The sequence below is a fragment of the Macrotis lagotis genome, chromosome 3, assembly GCF_037893015.1.
Source record: "Macrotis lagotis isolate mMagLag1 chromosome 3, bilby.v1.9.chrom.fasta, whole genome shotgun sequence".
In the NCBI taxonomy this organism is placed as follows: Eukaryota; Metazoa; Chordata; class Mammalia; order Peramelemorphia; family Peramelidae; genus Macrotis; species Macrotis lagotis.
Window position 1 is genome coordinate 68,538,150 of NC_133660.1, and position 11,387 is coordinate 68,549,536.

Consider the following 11,387-nt stretch of genomic DNA (forward strand, 5'->3'; position numbering starts at 1 on the left):
TCACTGAGACACAACAGTATTGAAATTAGGTCAATTAATAACCCTACAAAGGCCCTTAAGTGTTTAAGTGACAGGAAGAGTCAATTGATGTGACAAACTGCATTATTGTCTAGCTTTAAAAAATTGCCCCAGTCACCCCAACCTTCAGTAACAACCTCCCAGATCAGTCAGCAGTCGTCAACATTGAGGCAAAACCCTCCACTAGCAAAAATACTACATCTTGCTGAAAGCTCAGGTGATGGTTACCATTTTTAGCAATAAGGTAGTTTTAAATTAAGATATGGACATCTTTTTTTGATTATTGCACATTTAAAAGACTACAGTATAGTGTAAACATAACCTTTATATGCACTGAGAAACCAAAAAATTTGTGTGACTATTGCAATATTCTCTTTATTGAAATGGTCTGGAACCAAATCCAAATTATCTCTGAGGTATGTCTGTTTCTAGTCATCCCTTGTTTTGTATTAACAGAATTACCATGAAGATTTATTTGTGCTTGTTTGGGGTTACATGTCCAACTTTTCAAGGTAATTTTGGATTCTAACTGGAGTTAAAATCCCTGAGAGAATCAAATAGTTATTTTTTGACTAGTTTGTGAATCAATTTGAACTGTGGGAGCAGTGATAACTCTAAAAGTAAAATTTAGCCTTAACTTTCCAGGAATTGGTTAGTTCTGTTTTGTTAAAAGTTTAGCTCTAATTCTAATCCTGCCTGCCCAGATTGTCCATCCCCTCACCATCTCATTTCTAAGCTCAATGATATTGTTTTTTTACTTAATTATCCATATTATTATTATCATTATATGTATATATGTATATATGTGTGTGTGTGTATGTATACAACATATTTGTGTATTTTAGGTGGTTAGGAATTCAGGACTTTCTTTGATAATCAGTTCATGGTACAAACCCTTTTATAATCTGGAAATCCAAAAATTTCATAATCCAAAAAATATATTCTATAAGCTAAGTTCTACTCAGTGCTTCATTTTTTTTTCTAGAAGAAAAGATATTGAAATAATGGCTTTTGAGGGGAGGCTAGGTGGCACAGTGGATAAAGCACTGGCACTGGAGTCAGGAGTACCTGGGTTCAAATCCAGTCTCACACACTTAATAATTACCTAGCTGTGTGACCTTGGACAAGCCATTTAACCCCAATTTGCCTTGCAAAAACCTAAAAAAAACAAGAAAGAAATAATGGCTTTTTCACTAAGCCATATGCAGGTGTGAGAATAAGGTGTTGGAAGATGGGAAATTAGTCCAATAGAAGGAGAAGAAAATAATCTACTATTTGGTCCCAGAAAACAAAAACAGGAGCAGAGGGTAAAAGCTGAAAATTTTCAGGATTGATGATGGGGGTGGGGGGAGGGGGGGAACATCCTAACATCTAGAGCTATTAACCAACCAATCAGTTCAACATGGGTTTATTAAGTGACCAAAAACTTTGAAATAGCTGGGTAAATTAGGATAAAAAAAAAACAAAAAAACAACAGTCCCATCACTCAAGGAGCTTACATTCTATGGAGAGAGTTATCCGAAAAAATAGGATGGGGGAAATGGAAAAAGTATTTATGAAATAAATCAATATAAACATATAGATATATCCAGACTTAACAAATATTATCCAACTCATCCTCAGAACAATGCTGGAAGATAGCTGTTATTATTATCTTCCCCATTTTATAATTGAGGAAACAGTTTATCACCAGAAATTAAGATGGTTCCTCACTGAGTTTTGGCCTGTGAGAATGAATGTGTTAAACTTCCTAGAGTTTGTCCTAATGAAGGACAAAAGTTATCAGAGTTTTGGCTTTAAGAAAGAATAAAGCAGATTCAACAAGCACAATTATTGATATCATCTCTCTAAGTTGAGAATTATGCATACCTGGGGGGGGGGGGGGAATCAGATCCCAAGAAGATGGAAGCCTACTCTTGTGCTTAAATAACCTTAATCACCTTAATCTTTAGAAGGCAAGAACTGAAATGTCACCTTCAACTTGAACAATCAAAGAAGTGTTATACCTGCCTCCACTTTAGGAATTTTGGGGGTTGGGGTGGGGTGGGATGGCAGGGCAAGGAAGGAAGGAAAAGGGAAAGAGAATTCAAGAAAGTGGGAGGGAATAGCTGGGTGGGCTCTTGATGGGATTAAGAAGGAAAGTCTTTTTTCTTTTTTTTTTTGCTTCTCTATTTTATTTTTTTAATATTTATTTATTCTTTTTGTACAAATAATGTTTTTTATACATTAATAAAATATTCTTTTTTAAGAGTAAACAGAATATACCCTCCCCCCACAAAATATAGACTCGCTTGAGCAATAAAGGGGAGAGAAAAAATTAAAATTAAAAAAATAATAATAATAATAATTGTAGGTATGGCCAGGTGGCTCAATGGACGGAGCCCCAGCCCTGGAGCCAGGAGTACCAGAGCCCATATCCGGCCCCATACACCCAACAATCACCCAGCCGTGTGACATACAAGCCACCCCAACCCCACTGCCCTGCAAAAACCAAAAAAAGAAAAAAAATACCCAAAATAAAATAAAATAGTAATAATAGCAGGGGTGGCTGGGTGGCAGACAGAGCATTGGCCCTTGAGCCAGGAGCACCCGGGTCCAAATCCGGCCTCAGACACCCAAGGATCACCATGCTATGTGGCCCCAGGCAGGCCACCCAGCCCCATTTGCCCTACACCCCCCCCCAAATAATAATAATAGAAAATGTGCTTCAGTCTTTGTCCCAACACCAACAACTCTGTCATGGGTGGATCTCATTCTTTATGATAAGTCCATCACAAAAGTTACTTCCATATTTTTCCACCTTTGCCATTGCTGATCGCAACTCCCTCCTCGTATTTCTCCACTACCATGTACTATATTTTCTCTCTCTCCTTTCACTCTGACTCTGCTGTAGGGTCGCTGAGTGGCACAGCAGACAGATCCCTGGTCCTGGGGCCAAGAGGCCCTGAGCCCCCATACCACCCCTTAGGCCCAGCATCCACCTGGCCCTATGGTCCCAGACAGGCCATCCAATCCCAGCCCCTTGTAAGAAGTAAAAAAGAAAATGTGTTATATCTGACCACTCTCCCCCCATGGTCCATCCTCTCCTCCATTACTCACATCCCCACCCCTTCCCTGTCCCCCCCCCTTCTTACTCCAGATGTCTATGCCCCATTGATTATATATGCTGTTTCCTCTCCTAGTTACCTCTGATGAGAGCAAAAATTCCTTTATTCCCCCTTGTCTTCCCTCCTTCCATATCATTGCAATAGCTCATTGTAATAAAGAAAGCCTTTTTTCTATTGAAGTTCTCTCCATGTAGGCTTTTTAATTGCTAAATTAACTTGAATAAATGTGTCTGCTTTGGTATTTAAGTGAAAACTGGACCACAACCACCAAAACTCTGTTCTTAGAGACCCAGAAATATTGTCATATACATATATATGTATGCAAACCTACATATTTATATATATAATATATATGAAAGAGTTAAATTCACTTTTCACAAAAAGAAGGTGAAATAATTTGTCCAGGTCACAAGGTTAGTATCTGAGATCTGATCTAAACTTGCAGCATTCCTGACTAAGAGTCAATGCTTTATCTACTTCACCACTTAGCCACCTTTATAATATTATAACATATAAAATATATTTGTATATGTACATAATAACACTATCCTAAATAGTTCTTTTCACTAATATTTTAAAATTTTCAAGGTAAAGATATAACTCTTCCTTAGTAATGGACTGCCTTAGAAAGCAATGGGATACCTCTTTATGGAAGTCTTCTAGCAAAGACTGGAAAATCACTTGTCAGGCTTATTGAAGATGGGAGTCTTTTTTTAGTTAAAGTCAGATTAATCAGACCAGATGATTATGCAAGTCCCTGTCCATTATATGCAAGTGAATGGAGATGGGACTGAAACTATAAACACACTGCAGCAGCCATCTTTTGACTTCTGATATTTTCCCCTCTGGTTTGTTTGATGGTTATGGTCATAGTGTTGTGAGTTGAGCAGTATTCATAGGGTGCTAAAAGAGGAAATAATGCATTTTAGATGTAAGCAGACAGAGCATTTTTTTTAGGCTTTTGCAAGGCAAATGGGGTTAAGTGGCTTGCCCAAGGCCACACAACTAGGTAATTATTAAATGTTTGAGACCAGGTTTGAACCCAGGTACTCCTGACTCCAGGAGCGATGCTTTATCCATTGCACCATATAGCCACCCCTCAGACAGAGCATTTTAAGAAAGATAATTTGTTGACCTGAATCCATCAAAGATATGAATGACAGTTAAAAATAAACATTAAACCAAAGGTGGTCTGTTCAAATAGTGAGAAAAAATATGGATAACAAACAGATAAAATTTTCTCTTCAGCTTAAAAATAACAAGGCAGCCATCTGCTGCCTCTTCAAGGTAAAATTTATTGCTCAAGTATGAATTAGGACATTTGATATCATTAAGAATATATAGCACTGTGCTATATACAAAAGCAAGCACAAAAAGAACAAAATCAATATGGTACTTGCCCTGAAGGCACCTGAAGGAAGAAGACAAGAAGTGTTTGGTCAGGGATGGCATAGACATGAAGATTAGAAACAGGGCATTGGATTGATATGTTTTTTTCCAAGAATAATAATACTGATTTGATTGCTGTTCCCAGAGCTAGAGGTAGAAAGCAAACATGTTTAAAGGGAGAACAGAGCTAGGTTTGGGGAATTGCCATTTAGAATTCCAAATCAGAACAAAATACTGGATCAAAGATCAAGCAGGGAAAAGAGCAAAGAAAAGAGCATATAGTATGTATGTAGATGGGTACAAAGCAGCATTTTGGTGGTTCTGTGCAGGGCTAGTTTTGATGAATCCTCACTGCAGCAATTCAGGGAGCCTGAGAACAATTTGTACTGTCCACCACAAAAATGTCTTTGTAAAATGCGATTCTATATAAATGTGATAAGATGCCAATTCCCTTCACTTTTCAAGGGGAACTTTGATGAGTGCATAGACCATTCTTATAAAAAAAAAACTTTCTTATATTAATAAAGCAATCAGTAAGTTCATTGGTTCTAATTTTAGTCACCTATATATTTAAAAACAAAAATAGCGTCTAAATTATTCCATTTTTGGAATCTTCCTCTCTTTAAGGCAGCCTGAGAATTCCTTTATGATCAGCTTTACAAATCATGTCACCTTCAGTATAAATTTCCTCTATAAACTTTCAAACTTGACTGTACAATGCTAATCTGATTGCTTGCCATTGAGGGGAGGGGGGTAGGAAGGGAGGGTGGAAGGAAATTTTGTAACTCAAAAATATACATGTGCATATGGATTTAAAAAAAGAAAAAAGAATAGATTGTTATAAAACAAACCAGCCCTGGAGTCAAGGGTACCTGAGTTCAAATCCAACCTCAGACACTTAATAATTATCTAGCTGTGAGGCCTTGGGCAAGTCACTTAACCCCATTAGCCTTGCAAAAACCTAAAAAAACCCCCAAAAAACCAAAACAAAACAAAACAAAAAAAAAACAAAGAACACTGGAAGATCTTACAATATTTCTCATTTTTCATCTTCCTGGTTTCATCTACAAATGCTTTCAGGGTATTTAGATGAGATAAGAAGCCAAGCTTCCTTGCTTTATTTTCTCTTCAAATGCTCAATGAAATGATACTTCTACATTTTATAATTCTTTTTCACAACTATCTTGTGCATTTTAGGATAGGTCAAACTGATTGTGTTTAGCTTTGACATTGCAGCTAACTTCTTGTTCAGTTGGTTTTTTTTTCCTTTCTGTCCAACTCTTTGTGACCTCATTTGAAGTTTTCTTGATAGTTTGTCATTTTCTTCTCTAGTGCATTTTACAGATGAGGAACTGAGGCAAACAGAGTTAAGTGACTTGCACAGGGTCACATAGCTAATAAATGTCAAAGGTCAGATTTGCTTTCAGGGAGATGAGTATTTCTGACTCCAGGCCGGGCACTGTATCCACTAAGCCATCATGCTGCCCAGCTAACTTTTAAACTGGTCAAATTTCTCTAGGAAACTAGAAGCAAATTATTATATTTATCCATTTCTTTTTCCTTTTTAGGCTTACAGTTTATTTCTATAGATCGTATAAGAGCTGCCAAAATCACAGAGTCTTTTAAGCTTTATTTTTTTTTTTAATTTGCTATTTACTTTGGCTTTTGCTACAGGTTTTGTCTTGACTGCAAATAGAAGGCTAATTCTAAAGGACCTGCTCTTTCTCTGCCCTGGATTTATCCAATAAGACAGTCCATTTCACTTTGTTTTTGTAATGACAAACAGTCTTTGCCTCCTCAGTAACTTCTACCTCATGTTCTGAAATATTCGTGACATACAGAGCTAGGTTTCTTAGAACTAGATCTTAACCTGGGAGTCCACAGAAGGGAAATTTGAGAATTTGGATGGGAAAAATTTATATTTCACTAACTTGTAAAGGAATTGTAATATTTCCTTTAATTATGAATTATTAAATATTATTCTGAAGAAAAGTCCATATAGGTTTCAACAGAGTGCCAAAAGGGTCCAAGACATAGGACACACACACACACACACACACACACACACACACACACACACACACACACACACAAAGATTAAGAGCTCCTGAGAGAAAACATAGTAGCTTTTTGAGTTAGTAGACCTAGAGTGAGTCACTGAACCTCTGGGCTTTTTCTTATCTCTCAAATTCCTCTCCTAAAATCTCCACCTTTCTCCCAACATTGGCCCTTACCTAACATGTAAATCTATAATTTTATTCATTTTCCTTTATTGTTAATAGAAAGTTTTTAACAAAGCAAGAACTATATCTAAAGGATCATTCTGATAAATGAATGCAAAGACTTTCTATCTAATTAGAACTGGCAATAAAGCACAGAATTCTCCATTTATCAAGATATGAAAGGAGGTAAGGGCAGTAATGCACCCCCTCCCCACATACACACACACATAAAAAAATGTAGACATATAAACTAAGGGCAGCTGGCCTTGGAGTCAAGAGGACCTGAGTTCTAATACAGTCTCAGACACTTAATAATTACCTAGCTTTGTGACCTTGGGCAAGTCATTTAACCCCATTGCCTTGCAAAAAAAAACTAAAAAAGACATATAGACTAAAGAATATTTTATTTATATTATTATTAAATTTTAATGAACTATAAATATGTTCATGTACATATAAAATAATAAATACAATAGTTGTGGTAAACACATTAATCCTCATTTGGCATTAGCAATCAAAGTATTCAAATTTATTTGAAAGAGGCTAAGGTTGTCTTGGAACTTATCAGATTTGAAATAATTAAAATGAGTCTATTTTGCTACACAGTTCACACAAATTTTCAATCCTTAATGACTGTTAAATTCAGTTATCTTAAAGAACCAAATAGACTTTTCTCTAAGCAAAGTCCTTTCTAAATGAGAATTCATCATATTTTCCCTATCCACACCCTTCCTAACTTTCTATTTCTGTAAAGGAAACTACTTATCCTTCAAGTCATCCAAGTTTGCAACCTCTACCCTTGACTTTCTTTTAGTCGCCTATCAAACCAGTTGTTACATCTTTGGTCTCTGCACTCTTCTCTCCACTTACAGGGTACCTAACACTCTAATTCAAAAATCCAGTTCCTCTCACCTACACCATTGCATTAGACTCATAATTGATCTCCTTAATGTCAGCTTTTCCTATATATCATCTGCATAGCTACCAAACTGGTAAATTGCAAAGAATCAGTCTATCCATGTCACTCCTCGGTCTACTTCCTGGCCATTTCCTAACCACAAGTGACAACTTGTACTTCAGTCATCCTCTCTATCTCACTCCCAAAAGATAAAGACTGAAGCCTTTATCCCTGACACCCAAAGTCTGGAAATATGAGCTTTTGTTCTTACCTTTCCTGAACCAGAATCTCATCATCATACTATTTTCCCAGGTATTTCAAAACTATGTTACCCACTGCAAGCCAAGTGTTCCCCTTTAGAATGTCAAATCCTTGAGGGCATGGACTAGCTACATTATTTTCAGTTCTGAGGCAATAGAACAGGACTTGGGAGTCTGGAATACTAGAATTCTAATTCTTCTTCAGATCCTTAATAGCTATGAGACCCTGACCTCAGGGAAACTTATTTTTCTTCTCAGTTATTACCCTACCTCACAGAGTAGGACAGAATGGCATAATAAATGTAAAGGTTTTTGTAAACCTTAAAGCACCATACAGGGACTAACTAGCACTATGCCCGGTTTATAAATGTCATTTTTTCCCCCATTCTCTTTTTTCAAGAAGTCAGTGATAAAATACAAAAAATCCCAGTTCTGGATTTGACTCTTGCCTTTCTAGATTTATCTCATATTATTTCTCCTCACAAACTACATTTTAGCCAAATTGACCTAATTTCTGTTCCTGATACAGAACATCCCATCTCCTGTCTTAGTTCCCCTTCACTAGAGCCCCTGGCTCCCTCCCAAAGGATCACCTTCTTCAAGGTGATCACCTTCTAGATTTCTCCAGTTATCTCTTTCCCCCTCCCACACCACTCTCAGTAAAGGTATTGAATTTATTTTGTTTTGACTTATCCTTGGACAAATTATCTCGCTCTCCCCCTGGCTCCCAGTAGACACTTAATACATTCTTGTAAAATTAAATATGTAAAATGATGAGATTGGTTTGGATGACTGTCTGAAGTCCCTTTCAGTCATAAATCTATGATTCAGAACTGTATTTTTCAACAGTTATTTTTGCCTGCCCTATTATGCCTACTTTTGCATTAGGATTACCAAGTACCAAAATAAGTTGCAACTTTAACTGGTGAATCTTTTGAAAGTGTTCATGGAACTTCTGTTTTCTTCATTATCCATGAGGTTGTTCATCTGTCTGCATATGTTCAATATGTGATTATTGTCGGGCAAGATGACAAATGCATGCTATGAAATTTTACTTGTTGCTTTTTGGTATTCCATAAAACTAGCTCTGTCAGGTGCTTTATTCATCTCTCCAAAGAACACCTGAGACATGGGGAAGTTTTGTGTGTTTGTGTGTAAATGTGTGAGTCCGTGTCTGTGTGTATGTCTTGGAGTTTCAGTATAGTGAAAATGTTAAAATATTTGTGGCTCATTTCCCCTAGCATAGTTGGTTCTTCTTGAACAGAGGAGGGAGGGAGGGAGGGAGGGAGGAGAGGGAGAGAGAGAGAGAGAGAGAGAGAGAGAGAGAGAGAGAGAGATCTGAGAATAATGTCACTTTTAGAACATTCATAAATATTAATTTGTCAGTCCTTGATGCACATTTAAAACATTAATTTTACCTTTACTACATTCTTTCTACTTTTTTCTATGTTCTTGAACTAAACTGCCGAAAAGCAATTTTGACATTTTTCTCAGTGTTCTATAGGATTTGCTTTTTAATTGCAGTTCATTTTTATCTTGATTGGTGCATTATTGCTCTGTGCTCAGAACTTTGATAATTCATTTTCCTTGCATAAAAAATCCATCTGATCTCAAATCTCTTGAACAAAAATTTGAAGTAGATTAAACACAATTATGCATTTAGAAAACAAGCATTTAGTGAACAAAAAATAGCCTCGTGACTAAAAATTGATATTTTAATAAAGACACATAAGGACTTTAATCAGAATTATATGTTGGTGTTATATTCTGTCAAAATGAATGTGTGAAGAGTAAACCTAACTCATTGTGATCAAATGTCTCTTTAGCCTTCCCCTACAAATCAAATTTCTTCTAGATATATTCAATAGAAGAATGTGGGTATTTTGAGAATTTGGGTGGGGCCAGATCTGTCATTTAATGAGTGTCGGAAACTCTTCATATGGACACTCCCTCTACCAGTATTCTTTTTACAGAGTTGCCTGGGGCATTGAAAGCTTGAGCCTCTCCTTACCTGTCAGAGATAATTCTTGAATCAGGTCCTTTTAATCAAAGACTGACCCTATTTCTAATATACCATACTGCCTCTCTTGAGAAAATAACTACCCATCACCTTGTTTCCAAATTGAGGACTGATTCAGAAATGGGATTACAAGAATATTTTGAAGTAATAAATCTGGTCTAAATCATTCAACTCCTAAAGCTGTCATGGAACTAACCAACAGTAAATGGAATGCTAACACATTGAATTATAAGTCAGGCCATGCTCCATTTATTCATTTAGACATAGTTCCTGTCTGCAAAGAATTTATCACATCTGCAGCACCCACTCTGGGCTACTTACCCCCAATGCCCATGAACATTCACAAGTTGAATTTCCAGAAGGTACCTACTACTAGGAGTTAGTTGTGAATCAAATATTACTATTATATTGCACCAGCCCTCACCAGAATGGGTCTTATTAAGCCAGTTAGATACAATTGGCTTGTAAGAAATGCACTTAATAAGATGGCATAGTAAAAACAGTGGGTGCCAAACTCTCCTTCCATAAACCCGAGATGCACCTTTCCACAAACACATTCAGTATTCATTCAAAGAATGTACATAGACTTCAAGACTCATGATAACAAGGTATTTACCACAGGGAAAGCAACTCATACCTCCAATACTGCAGAGCCTCAGTATCCCTTCTTTCTCAGTGGACGTCAACTAGAATCCCTTTCAATTCATAAGAGAAAGGTGTTCGCACTTCATAAAGGACCACTCCATGTTAACAATTTGCTGATACATTAACAGTTATTTGAAACCTTTACATATTTTTTCCCCATAGAATGTGAACTCCTCTAATCGAGGACTGTTTTGCTTTTCTATTTATTATATTTCTACAGAAATTAACACGATGCTTTGTACCTAATAATGCTTAATAAGTCTTTTTTTAAATTCATCTACCTGTGATTTTATCCTAAGAATGCATCAGCTTAGGTAGGGGCAGGAGGAGGAGGAATGCACCCTCCCTTAATATAATAAATAACTGAAATTGAGGTCAGACACCTGAATTCAAATCCTTAAATCTACTGTTTTTCTATTTGTGTTTCTTACCTCTAGGTCCCAAATTCATTTGGCCTCTAGGGTTTCCATGCAGATTTAAATTTGTCCATCCTCTAATTTAGGGTATTGTAAGCAAGATTGCATATATACATTCAGAAAAACATGATACAGGTTTTATTTCTACTTCAACAAATGCCATTCCAATGGAAATCTCTTTACTTTAAAATTCCAGATACTGGCTGACACAATTCCATCAGTTTTTCAGTCAGGGGTCCTAGAATTCTAAAACAAGCAAGTACTTGGTTACAAAATGTCCTCCGATATTGCATTGTTATTATTAGAGATATAAACAACTTTCAATTAAGTAGCTACCAGAGCACCACAATTAAACAAGCATAACTGGCTACATTTGCCGAGTCCTTTTTTACATGTAATCTGCAAAGCAACT

General features: G+C 36.5%; 1 long non-coding RNA gene across 16 annotated transcripts in view; it reads right to left on the reverse strand.

Annotated features, from left to right (window-relative positions):
* LOC141517619 (uncharacterized) overlaps nt 1-11,387 on the reverse strand; it is a 170,338-nt gene that overhangs the window by 157,755 nt on the left and 1,196 nt on the right. For all 16 annotated transcript variants that reach the window (XR_012476920.1, XR_012476921.1, XR_012476926.1 and 13 more), the window contains exon 2: nt 10,991-11,221. This is a non-coding gene — a long non-coding RNA (uncharacterized LOC141517619). The remainder of the gene's footprint in view (nt 1-10,990; nt 11,222-11,387) is intronic.